Raw genomic sequence first — 14,198 nt, forward strand, 5'->3', positions numbered from 1 at the left:
GAGTTAGCGTTTAGAGTGTGTTATTGTTCTTGTCGAGAGTCGCTTTGTATATCATTTTCTTGTTTCAGTCATCACATCCTGATGCCTTTTCAAACTCTGAAGTGAAAAACACCCCTGCACCCTCTATAGAACTGTCAAACATGCCACCTCTCGAAGTTCATCTCGTATGATTCATCTGATTGAATTCATAACCCTAGCCTCTATAGAACTGTCAAACATGAACATGCCGTCTCTCGAAGTTCATCTGGTATGATTCATCTGACTGAATTCATAACCCTAACCCCCACCTCTAATGGAGGTAAGAAATTGCACAATATGTGGTCATTCTTACAGGTGTAGTTCTTACATTTCCACTAGGGGTGATGACTGAAACACAGATATGATTTACAAAATGATTCTGAACTAGAAGGAGAATCGTTTAGGAAATCTGGGATGTTTCAGTGAGTTTTTTTTTTTTTTTATGCAATTACATTACCCTGATGAAGCTCATTTTAAAATGTGTACTGCTCTCTTATAAAGCTGTTAGCATTTGGGGTTCTTTGGGTTATTCCCACTCTAAAGGATCTTCAAATGCAATATACAGTTATTCTATACTGAGGGGTAGTGGTGTGAACCTTTCTAGTAAAATCGTACCATTGATTGAACCAAAAAGCACTAATCCATTGTAATCCATGGAATCTATGGTAATCCATTGTAGTACCATTATGCCATTTCAGTACCAGTGTGTGTATTTGTTTCCGCTCCATTGTGTTCCCATTACAGGTAATGTTGTGGTCTTCTAGTGTTATAATAGGACTTCAATGTGCAGTTTGGAAAGAAGCACATGTTACAGTAAACATTTTCATTTTAAAACCTGGTACTACACTGCATTAAATACATTGGTTTTAATAAAAACATCTAAAGAAACAGAACTTTCTTTAACCCAGTGTAGCACCAGATACCATATTTTCTAATAAAAATCCATACTTCCTATAACATGTGCTGGTTGTTCTTTTAATAGTGCACATTTCAGACCTATTTGGCCAATGGAAGTGCAACATGGGTAGGATTTATGGCTTTATTTTGTTAGCTGCATGTCTTGGAAGAAAGAAAGCCCTTTCAGCTAGTGCTGTGCAGATACTCCTGATTTTTCATGTAATTCCCTTTATCACAAAGCAACCTGACTAGACTCTGGGACAGCACTTGAGGCACCAACAGCACCTTGTACACTGTCTTCAGCACAGCCTGTGTTCCTTGGTGGCCCCCAATCTAAGGACAGGTCAAACTCAGTCAAGCTAATCTAAGCTGAGATCTGACAAAACATACAACCCTAGGAGGTATGGCTGCAGGCTGTTACAGAATCACTTCCCAGATTTCAGGCACACACACAGCAGGGAGAGACTGCCTCTTACACTGAGTTTGAGCCGATGCCAACTGAGTGGGCAAAATGGACCCAGATGGCTGGACCTGGCAGAGACTGATGAAAGCAGTGTTGTGCAGCAACCTGGCGAGGCCTTGTTCTGGCTGTGAGGAAGCTTGTTGTCACACTGCTGCAGCCGAGCAAGCACTGGTGCCCATAAGAGGTGTTTAAACAATTCAAAAACACACACAAAATATATATATATACTGTATATATAATATATAATGTATACTGTATAAGATGAATTCCTCCAGGGGAGTCCTTTAATCGCAACCTCAAAAAAGTTTTTTGAAATAATTGTTTTGTATTATTAATTGAATCATCCAAAACTATAATACACACTCAGTAGTGCTGAAATCAGAAATGCAAAAATTCAGTGACAGACGTTTTGACTCAAAGTCATTTGAAGACATTGAAAAAGACTTCTAGTCAACATTTGTTATTGATCTTTAGTTTCTTTTAGTATTTCTTATTATTTACTATTTTGATGGAATAACTGTTGTTGTCTGTTGTTGTGGCTGCTTAGAACAATCTAATGAATATAAATCACACTACTCCATCAATTCTTTTTTTAAAATATTATTAAGAAGTTAAAGCTTTGCGAATCATGCTCTTGATATAAGGGATTCTTTATATAATTCACAATCCCCTATAATTTAATTTCTTACCTCTGTTTGATTCATTGTTTTTGTAGGAAGTATATCAGTACGAACTACCACGTTAAACAAATGTGGTATTTGTTACATCCACTTGGGGCAGAGTGTTGCAAGTTTAATGGTTAATGGTTACACTGGGAGGTGAGACATGATTCTAAGAGCTCCATTAGGACCCTGTGTTTGTTGAATTAATGCCCAATTTATGGCATAACAATATTTCCTGAGCATCAATAATATTATAAGATCAGGTAATCGAAGACGTTTTGAGTCCAATTCCTTATTTCACTGTAGCTTTCTGGTCCCTTCATAGGTATAACAGGCAACTGGGACATCTTCAGCTTTTATTTGATTTGTACAGATAACAAAACTGGCAGAACATAAAAACGCTAAGAGATGAAAGTTCCTGGAAGGTCCCAACTCAGTCAGGGTCTTTGGCATGACACAATCGTTTTCTTCCATTCCAAGCCTTGAAGACCAGGGCAAGCTACTGGTTTGCTAATAAAAGCAGGCTTTAGTTGGTGGGTCACCCAGTTCTGGGATTGACCAGGCCACTCCTTTTAGTATTCATAGGACTGAAACTACATGTAGTAAATCCCTGCTTGGATGCAAGGATATTTATCACGCTCATCTCAAGTTACTAAATAACCACACTTTATGGGAAACCTGTGTTTTTTTTGTTTTTTTTAGCTTGTTGCTCTGATTTTTGAATCCGTGGGAGTGTCATGCAATTAGAAGATCTGAAGGCTGCTGGGAGGTCCTTTTCTTGAGAACTCCATCTTCTAGTAGGCTTTGTAAGCGACAAGCAATCACTGTGTCTCCTATGACCAATGTGATTATGTAATTCTCACATTAAGGGGCTAGGTGGACACAGAAAGCTGATTCACAAGCCTTTCATCTCAGGGAGGGGTGGGGTCGGGGGTCTGGGTTTAAATCCAGCATAGGTCATGGTTAAAAATGTAAGTTATGCGTACTGTATGTAGTTTATGTTAGTGAATGGTATTAAAATATGTTTCTGGTCTAGCAAGAAAGCATGTAAAGTATCTGATAAGGACGCCGTCAGGTGTAGGCAATATTAGGAAAGATAATAAATATTTAATAAAACACATGCTGATGCCCATATCAGATTTACTCTTTGTACTTGTAACCAAGAGTGATCAAGTGTCAGGACACCCTTTTAAATAAAAAGCAACTGGGTATGGATGTGACATTTCAGAGTTACCTAAAATAATGTACTCTTGTTGTTGTTCAGATTAACTTGTTATCATTTTCTGTTTCAGCCATCACTCAGAAATGCATAGCACCCCTATGGCTAACCTCCAAGTACAGTACATCTGGTACACCAGAGTGTAAGCATTAACCTGTCTCCTGCAAGACTCTGCCTCTAGTAGAGATGTAAGAAATACCACATTTGTTCTATGTGGTGTTTCTTACCGATGCACTTCCTACATCCACCAGAGGCAGAGTGTTGCAGGGGGGAAGGTAAATGGTTACACTCTGGTATACCAGATGTACTTGAAGATTAGCCAGAATTCTGAGAGTTCTATTGAGACCACAAGGGTGCTATAAGGTTTTAAGTGCCCAGGATATGACGACTGAAACAGAAAATGATACAAGGTGAATTGAAACAAGACAGAGAATACATTTGTTAATATAAAGTTCAATCCTATACTAAGTTCCCCTTTAATAAGTTCTCATCTTGATTGCACAACAAATAATTGAAATCACAAATAACAAACACACAGCTCCACGTTTGAAGTGTTTCTTTTAAAATGATATCACATAGAAATCGTCTTGTTCATAAACCATCATCTAAGACATTGTTACAAATCAACTCACTTCTTAAGAATTACATTTACACACAGTGACATGACATTTTCTTCATAACAATTCTCTTGACAAAAAATATAAGGCACCGACAAGATCGGTGGTTGTAGGCAGTATAAAAAGTAATAGATATATAGATAGATACAACATCTATTACACATACAAAATGTTTGTCGTGTTAAAGCACAAGTAAAACACACCTTATGCAATAGGTTTGTGAAATAAAAATGATAAAAAACACAGCACAATATTCACACTTCCATCTTCATGAATTGTACATTTTACAATATTGTTGTTGTATTATACTCAAAATAAGTAAAAAAAGAAAGAAAAGGCTTCTGTGCTGGCAGAAGATCACTACATTTCGCTGGTGTCACTGGAGAAATTTAGGGAATTCCAACATTATCAATGTATGGCTATCTACAGGAGAAACAGTCTGGTATTAAATGCTGGCATTGCTAGTCAAAGAAGTCCAATTGTAATCATTCTCATTGGGTTTCATATGGGGGGGGGGGAGGCTGGTTTGTTAAACTCAGGGCACGGTGTGTTGTGTAGGCCACAGTCTGAGAGAACTTGGCCAAGACAAAACGCTGGTACAATTAAGCAGGCTTGGTTACAAACATGGTTGTTAGATAAATGCTGGTTGCTATAGCCTGGACGTCGCCGGTTTGAGTCCAGGCTATTCCACTGCCGACTGTGGACGGGAGCTCCCAGAGGGCAGTGTACAATTGGCCGAGCACTGCCCAGGGGGGAGAGCTTAGGTCGGCCAGGGTGTCCTCGGCTCACCACGCACCAGTGACCCCTGTCGACTGGCCGGGCGCCTGCGGGCTTGCCTGTAAGCTGCCCAGAGCTGCGTTGTCCTTCGACGCTGTAGCTCTGGGCTGGCTGCATGGCGGGCCTGCAAAGTGAAAAGAAGTCGGCTGACGGCACACGCTTCGGAGGACAGCGTGTGTTCCTCTTCACCCCTCCCGAGTCAGCACAGGGGTGGTAGTGGTGGGCTGAGCCTAAATACAATTCGGCATTTTAAATTGGGAGAAAAATGTGGTAAAAATGAATTGCTGACTAATACACTAATATATATATATATATATATATATATATATATATATATATATATATATATATATATATATATATATATATATATATATATTAAAAACCTTATCAGTAAAAATGAGTAGTGTCGCTGCAAGAAGTCACACCACCTTAAGTACTTCAGTTTTAGAAAATATTGAGGGTCTGTAAAGAAAAATATGAAAATAAAAAAGCAAATTGCTCTTTAAGAACAGCGTTTAGATGAGTTAGCGTTTAGAGTGTGTTATTGTTCTTGTCGAGAGTCGCTTTGTATATCATTTTCTTGTTTCAGTCATCACATCCTGATGCCTTTTCAAACTTTGAAGTGAAAAGCACCCCTGCACCCTCTATAGAACTGTCAAACATGCCACCTCTCGAAGTTCATCTGGTATGATTCATCTGATTGAATTCATAACCCTAAGCCCCACCCCTAGTAGAGGTAAGAAATTGCACAATTGTTCTATGTGGTCATTCTTACAGGTGTAGTTCTTACATTTCCACTAGGGGTGATGACTGAAACACAAATATGATTTACAAAATGATTCTGAACTAGAAGAAGAATCGTTTAGGAATTCTGGGATGTTTCAGTAAGTTTTATTTTAAAATTTAATTTAAATTTATTTTAAAATTTGTATTGCTCTCTTATAAAGCTATTAGCATTTGGGTTATTTGGGTTATTCCCACACTAAAGGATATTCAATGGCAATACAGTTATTCTATACTGAGGGGTAGTGTCGCTATGATCTGCAAAAATAAGTCACCCCACCTTAAGTTCTTCAGTTCTGCCACAGGTTCAATATTTATCTCCAAATGTATGTTCCTATATGAGCAGGTTATGTAAAGTCCATTCTTTGTAAGCGACAAGCAATCACTGTGTCTCCTATGACCAATGTGATTATGTAATTCTCACATTAAGGGGCTAGGTGGACACAGAAAGCTGATTCACAAGCCTTTCATCTCAGGGAGGGGTGGGGTCGGGGGTCTGGGTTTAAATCCAGCATAGGTCATGGTTAAAAATGTAAGTTATGCGTACTGTATGTAGTTTATGTTAGTGAATGGTATTAAAATATGTTTCTGGTCTAGCAAGAAAGCATGTAAAGTATCTGATAAGGACGCCGTCAGGTGTAGGCAATATTAGGAAAGATAATAAATATTTAATAAAACACATGCTGATGCCCATATCAGATTTACTCTTTGTACTTGTAACCAAGAGTGATCAAGTGTCAGGACACCCTTTTAAATAAAAAGCAACTGGGTATGGATGTGACATTTCAGAGTTACCTAAAATAATGTACTCTTGTTGTTGTTCAGATTAACTTGTTATCATTTTCTGTTTCAGCCATCACTCAGAAATGCATAGCACCCCTATGGCTAACCTCCAAGTACAGTACATCTGGTACACCAGAGTGTAAGCATTAACCTGTCTCCTGCAAGACTCTGCCTCTAGTAGAGATGTAAGAAATACCACATTTGTTCTATGTGGTGTTTCTTACCGATGCACTTCCTACATCCACCAGAGGCAGAGTGTTGCAGGGGGGAAGGTAAATGGTTACACTCTGGTATACCAGATGTACTTGAAGATTAGCCAGAATTCTGAGAGTTCTATTGAGACCACAAGGGTGCTATAAGGTTTTAAGTGCCCAGGATATGACGACTGAAACAGAAAATGATACAAGGTGAATTGAAACAAGACAGAGAATACATTTGTTAATATAAAGTTCAATCCTATACTAAGTTCCCCTTTAATAAGTTCTCATCTTGATTGCACAACAAATAATTGAAATCACAAATAACAAACACACAGCTCCACGTTTGAAGTGTTTCTTTTAAAATGATATCACATAGAAATCGTCTTGTTCATAAACCATCATCTAAGACATTGTTACAAATCAACTCACTTCTTAAGAATTACATTTACACACAGTGACATGACATTTTCTTCATAACAATTCTCTTGACAAAAAATATAAGGCACCGACAAGATCGGTGGTTGTAGGCAGTATAAAAAGTAATAGATATATAGATAGATACAACATCTATTACACATACAAAATGTTTGTCGTGTTAAAGCACAAGTAAAACACACCTTATGCAATAGGTTTGTGAAATAAAAATGATAAAAAACACAGCACAATATTCACACTTCCATCTTCATGAATTGTACATTTTACAATATTGTTGTTGTATTATACTCAAAATAAGTAAAAAAAGAAAGAAAAGGCTTCTGTGCTGGCAGAAGATCACTACATTTCGCTGGTGTCACTGGAGAAATTTAGGGAATTCCAACATTATCAATGTATGGCTATCTACAGGAGAAACAGTCTGGTATTAAATGCTGGCATTGCTAGTCAAAGAAGTCCAATTGTAATCATTCTCATTGGGTTTCATATGGGGGGGGGGGAGGCTGGTTTGTTAAACTCAGGGCACGGTGTGTTGTGTAGGCCACAGTCTGAGAGAACTTGGCCAAGACAAAACGCTGGTACAATTAAGCAGGCTTGGTTACAAACATGGTTGTTAGATAAATGCTGGTTGCTATAGCCTGGACGTCGCCGGTTTGAGTCCAGGCTATTCCACTGCCGACTGTGGACGGGAGCTCCCAGAGGGCAGTGTACAATTGGCCGAGCACTGCCCAGGGGGGAGAGCTTAGGTCGGCCAGGGTGTCCTCGGCTCACCACGCACCAGTGACCCCTGTCGACTGGCCGGGCGCCTGCGGGCTTGCCTGTAAGCTGCCCAGAGCTGCGTTGTCCTTCGACGCTGTAGCTCTGGGCTGGCTGCATGGCGGGCCTGCAAAGTGAAAAGAAGTCGGCTGACGGCACACGCTTCGGAGGACAGCGTGTGTTCCTCTTCACCCCTCCCGAGTCAGCACAGGGGTGGTAGTGGTGGGCTGAGCCTAAATACAATTCGGCATTTTAAATTGGGAGAAAAATGTGGTAAAAATGAATTGCTGACTAATACACTAATATATATATATATATATATATATATATATATATATATATATATATATATATATATATATATATATATATATATATATTAAAAACCTTATCAGTAAAAATGAGTAGTGTCGCTGCAAGAAGTCACACCACCTTAAGTACTTCAGTTTTAGAAAATATTGAGGGTCTGTAAAGAAAAATATGAAAATAAAAAAGCAAATTGCTCTTTAAGAACAGCGTTTAGATGAGTTAGCGTTTAGAGTGTGTTATTGTTCTTGTCGAGAGTCGCTTTGTATATCATTTTCTTGTTTCAGTCATCACATCCTGATGCCTTTTCAAACTTTGAAGTGAAAAGCACCCCTGCACCCTCTATAGAACTGTCAAACATGCCACCTCTCGAAGTTCATCTGGTATGATTCATCTGATTGAATTCATAACCCTAAGCCCCACCCCTAGTAGAGGTAAGAAATTGCACAATTGTTCTATGTGGTCATTCTTACAGGTGTAGTTCTTACATTTCCACTAGGGGTGATGACTGAAACACAAATATGATTTACAAAATGATTCTGAACTAGAAGAAGAATCGTTTAGGAATTCTGGGATGTTTCAGTAAGTTTTATTTTAAAATTTAATTTAAATTTATTTTAAAATTTGTATTGCTCTCTTATAAAGCTATTAGCATTTGGGTTATTTGGGTTATTCCCACACTAAAGGATATTCAATGGCAATACAGTTATTCTATACTGAGGGGTAGTGTCGCTATGATCTGCAAAAATAAGTCACCCCACCTTAAGTTCTTCAGTTCTGCCACAGGTTCAATATTTATCTCCAAATGTATGTTCCTATATGAGCAGGTTATGTAAAGTCCATTCTTGATTGTTGAATTCAGTGGGGCACAACTGGGATATATTCCAGTCCAGGTCTTCATTCCAACCAGGACCTAACTGTCAATTGAACCTGCTGAAGGTCAATTAATTTATGTAGCAACAGTGATTCGAACTAAGACATGGATTGAAATGGATCTTGAGGGCCAGAGCTGGGAACCACTGCTTTAACTAAAAATCAGTAAAAATCGGTAAACCTAGTGCTATCATGTGTAATGTAGGAAATAAGCACTAGGGAGATCATTTGAATATAGTACTCAATATGGGGGGTATAAGATACCAGCCCAAGATTTTAAAAAATGCAATGCAATGCAAAAAAGTGATTCAGCAAAACCAATTACTTTGCAACCTTTTCTAGATTAGCGGATTTCATACAAAGTCATCCATAGTACAAAAACAATGGAGTACAATACGAGAACATCAATGCTAGAATATTTGAACATCAATGCTAGATCATTAGAACATCACTGCTAAGATCTGACCAATTTAATACCGCGAAATTAGCCTAGCTCATTTAAGAATGAGATATGTACCAATGCATGGGGTCTGTGTCTGCGTGCCCGTGTCACAAGGTGTGTTTCACTGTTGTGCTTTTTAAGATGTGCTTTGCCGTACAAACCATACCACTTCACAAGGCTGCACAAGTTTTTTTTACATCTTCAATGAGGATGAAACAAAACCACAGAAGCTCCAATAAAACCGCTGACATCAGCACAGTCAAAACATCACATTCATAACAATGTTTCTCCATACAATTCTTATGTTTCTAAACCAAAATGGGTTAGGAAGGCGATGACTTATTGAGCAATGTTCAAACAATACATAAATTAATAAATAACTAAATAAATAAATCAGACTTCTCTCTTTGTAGCTGTTGCTCACAGAGCTTTAACTTACACCTCCCTTCATTTAATTATAGTTTGTTTTTTCTTGAAATATAAAAATAGATAGGAAAAATCTATATTATAAAGTATATAGTATGTAACAATAGATTTTAAGTGTATTGATTTAAACACAATAGAAGATTTGAAAAGATCACAAAGAGATTCTGATACTTGCTTGGAGAAGAAAGTTAGCAGTTGCGTACTAGACATGAGCCCATTTGCAGGTCACTGACAGACATATGCCTTGTTTCAATCTGCGGCAATCTACTGTCATTTCAATAGAATGCTGGGGCTAGTCACAGTTCTATCAAGTCTACAATCCAATCCGTACTGGTACGTTACACCAAGGTCAAAGATCTATACGTATTACTTTTTTATAAGTCCTCTTGCGACCCACAGTACAGTATACTGTAAAACAAATTAAGTGGGTTCTATAGCACCCTGGAGATAATTCTCATTTATAAATGTCTTAATTTACCTGCAATATTTCACTAATACTATAACAGTCGGAAGTTTAAAATCCATCTCCAGTGTCTTTCACATTTTCTGCCAGCCTGCAATCCAAACTGAGGCTGACAGAGTCCCAATTCAAACAGGTTTGATCTGGGTATGTTACCAATGGAAACAAACAGGACTGATTTCTAAACAATTGGTCCCAGTGGCAGATGGAAACTTGGCAAAAGTAAATAACAACTACACCGTCAGGATTTTCCAGAGATGGACAGCTCTGAAAATTGTCAACACAAAATTTGATGTTTGTCACAATATCTCTGTTGTGCTACGGAGTAAAACCCTGTTAGAAATTCTAGTGATGTTCTGTACTGGTTCAAGCTGGTCACCATTCCTAAATGATCGTCCATGGCAATGCAGTGGCACAATAGTGACAATGGTACACTGAGCTACTGGAACATTGGTTCCTCATGGTAACATTGTCATCTTTTGACACACCAATGGTATCACAATGGAATGAACCAATATGCACTAGTAATCCATTGCAGTCCCATGATAGCATGCCATTATCAGTGCGCTACAGTACCAGGGTCACATTGCCATACGTGTTCCTGTCATGGAATGTCACTACAAAATGTTTTCTTACTACTGAAATGTACTGTCAAATTAATCTATTTGCAGTGAATCTGTGCTGGGTTTTCACTATAATGCATTGGGGGAACCAGGAAGAAACAAGTACAGTACGTATGTACTCCAATTTACAAGACCAGAGGACCATGAGATGCTGAAACTTCTTTAAGGTTATTAGCTTTGTAGAATTGTGTCCAGTTCCCTTACTTAGTAAAGAAAAAGAAAATGTAATTCACAAATTCTAGATTGCCAATAAAGAAAAACTAAATGAGCTAAAAGAGGGACTGACTCCCAGCTGTAAGATCAGGAAGCGTGGTAAGCATCTTTCAGTAAAGATGCAAATACGGTTCTGGGATCTGAATGAATGGATTTCAGTTAAGGTTAGTACCTTACAAACAAACACAATCCCTTAATACGTCTATTTGTTACTTAAATATAATACTATCTAATATTATAGCAAATCTATAGTTATCTCAATAGGAATCTCACATTTGAATCCTTAATGAATTACATACTGTTTGACTCATACACCTAACACCATACAGAACTATATACCAGTACTGTTAGGAGTATACAATAAAAATTTTAAAGAATTTCAGTATGTATTTTTTGTAAGGAGGGGGAGTCAAATATGCAAAGCCAAACCACCGAGTTTGAATGGGATGTGAAAAGGTGGGCCCATCTCTAGACACTTTAGTTAGTTTAGGGTAACAGTCCTTAACGGCAGTACATCACACAACACTGCCCATTACACTAACAAGACTATGCAACTTGAACACATCAAAGTCACACAGTATCCACAGCACGTAAATAATCTCATTCAGGTACAACAGGTAACACAATTAAGATACGATACCTAATATTCAGCAAGGGAAGCTGCATTTAGCATAGCACATGGACTTGTCACTTTTTAAGTTTTCAACTAAGCAATTACTTGCTGTAATGAAACAAAATTAACCCTTGTTTATTTCTAGCAAGCCTGTTCTAATAAAGTTATACTTATATCCTACTAATGACAGGATCCACCCCAATCTCAGTTTATCACTTATCACTGTATTTGGTAGAGATTGCAAGCTGGTGCAGCTATTGCCAGCTATATAAACAACCCAGTGGTTTACCTGTCTGCACTATGGAGAAAATCAATGGTATTTCTTCACTGCCCTCTCCCATTCTTCTTTCCGAGGTGTGAATGAGTACCTGGTTCCAAAGGGAGTCTTAAGGCGGAATGAGCGAGGTGCTTACAGCTAACCACCACCCAGTGTAACAGTGCCTGCCTTACAAGTTTACTAAGGTTAAGAAAGCCCTAGAATTTATAAACTACGAGAGTCACATGAACGATTAAGATGCAAGGCCAGAGATTGCTCAGGAGGTGCTCTGCACACAGCAGTCCTGTCACTACACCATAACCACAACTGTATAGTGTGACTGGTTGCAAAAAACAGTTATTACGATTTTTAACACCTATAAACGCCTAACTAGCAGGCTAGTGCAATGGTCTCCTCCCATTCCTCTTCATCTGGTATCTGTTGTCATTGGAAAAGGACTTGGGACTTGTAAGTTCCCCATCCACAGCCCACAGAAATGATTTCATTTTTATAAGAAAATCATCTATAACATTATTGTAGTCTCCAGTTGGTCCACTACACCTGTTTGCAATGTGGAGCAAATCAATGGTATTCTTCACTGCCCTCTCCCACTCCTCTTTCCAAGGTGTGAATGAGTACCTGGCTTCAAAGGGAGGGAGTCTTAAGGCAGAACAAGCGAGACTAAACACCTACCATAGCTGAGCCAACAGTGTCACTTCACTTCATTTTTGTTTATAACGACAGAGCAATTACATCTGTTTAAAAATTGATTACTGCACTTCAACTGCATCTGAAATGGGCCCAATTTGGATGAAGGTTTGCCACCCACAGTAGCTACTCATATAATCATTATTTTAGTCTGACTTTTAACTGTTGTTTATAATTTAGTTATTGCAGGTACAGCGTTATAATTAATTATGCCTTAGATAGAATGCTCGTGTACCATCCATCAATGCACATGTCGTTATACAACTCAATCCTCTCACTCAAATTCACACTGTCCTCTGGAGTCTTGGCTGAACCTGTATTCTTTCTAGCCACCTCTAGACGTAATGGTTCCCGGTGCATGTAAGCACTGTCTGAGTGATGTAAAACATGCACCGCCGCTCCACTGAGGGAGCCCAGCTCTTTCAGATCCGCTGGGAAATTCATTGCAACTGGAAAATGGGATTGTGACCACCATCAGTTTTCCTGAATATCTGGAGTGAAACATTTCTATGGGAGATTTCCTATCAGTTTACTTACAACCTTTTCCATTTATATAATACTGTATTAAAATATATATATATATATATATAAAATTACCATAAGGACATACTGTACCTGCATCTTTCATCTTGTTGAACAAAAATTAATACATGACATTTCCTGCTTTGTAGTGTACTAAATGCTAGGCTTACTCTGGAAGGAAAGTTTCTCCATTGAGGACCTTCTGCCCTTGTAACATGGGTGAGTGTTGTCCAAATCTATGCAGCAGACTGCACAAGAGTGGCTATGAGATTCAAACCCTGTCTAGACTTACCCTGTCTAGTCAAGATTTTGGCTGATCATGCTGCATTTCCATGTAGACTGCAGAAAAACAACAGATGTTAAAAAATCCATCAGGTAGATACCAGAAATAAGCAACTGAGGTTTCTATCTCTGGTTCAGCCAAGTTGCTGCTTTGCCAAACAGGAAGGCTTGTCCAGAGCTGAGTTGATTGGGAGGTCCTAATTGACTGGGGGGGGGGGTTGGGGTGTACTGGGGAGCTTTCGCCTGTTTAAGCAGGCAGCAATGTTTGAGTCTACTATGCAGTCATAGCCATACAGATGGGCGCTGAGCGAAAGCTTGTTGTGTTTACATCGAGGAGGAGAGCGTCTGCTCCGCAGGATAACTACTATGGAACCCACAAGACGGTGCCTGTGAAGGCTGTGCCCAGCCAGGACTGTCAGGAAGACCCGGAGTCGCCAGGAAGCCAGGACTTCGGAGCAACAGCAGTAGGTTAGTTTTGATCACAAACTAAGTATAGAGAGGGTTTCGTAGCGTAGTAGGTTCCTGGAGCGGGACGTCTCTTTTAATGAGGCTAGCGCTCGCCTTGTGTGGCAAACTTTTATTTTTAGCTTTGTTTTGTTTAGTTTGTTTTTTTTATTAAATCCAGCACTAGGATTATTATTGTTAGTACCCTAGCGTCGGGTCTGTGTTGCTATTAAATCTGCTCACCTGCTGCTCTGTGTCCGATTCAGTATTATCGAGTATCGAGTCTAGCTGTGCTCAACTGCTTCTCAATGTATAGCGGAGAGCCAATCGAGATTTTCACTTGCTATAATATTTTTTTTAGCTGCTTAATATATTGTGTAAAATGAAGACATCAAAGGTCAACTTTTAATCTGTAGTAAC

The 14,198-nt window shown here is 38.8% G+C and overlaps 1 protein-coding gene across 1 annotated transcript in view; it reads right to left on the reverse strand.

Moving 5' to 3' along the window:
• The window catches only part of LOC117402558 (SERTA domain-containing protein 4), a 36,009-nt gene extending 22,962 nt beyond the window's left edge, over positions 1–13,047 (reverse strand). The window contains exon 1 of the mRNA XM_059024562.1: positions 11,856–13,047. The gene's annotated coding sequence lies outside the window, so the exon portion shown is untranslated. The remainder of the gene's footprint in view (positions 1–11,855) is intronic.
• Between the last annotated feature and the right edge of the window lie 1,151 nt (positions 13,048–14,198).

The sequence above is a fragment of the Acipenser ruthenus genome, chromosome 5, assembly GCF_902713425.1.
Source record: "Acipenser ruthenus chromosome 5, fAciRut3.2 maternal haplotype, whole genome shotgun sequence".
Taxonomy (NCBI): domain Eukaryota; kingdom Metazoa; phylum Chordata; class Actinopteri; order Acipenseriformes; family Acipenseridae; genus Acipenser; species Acipenser ruthenus.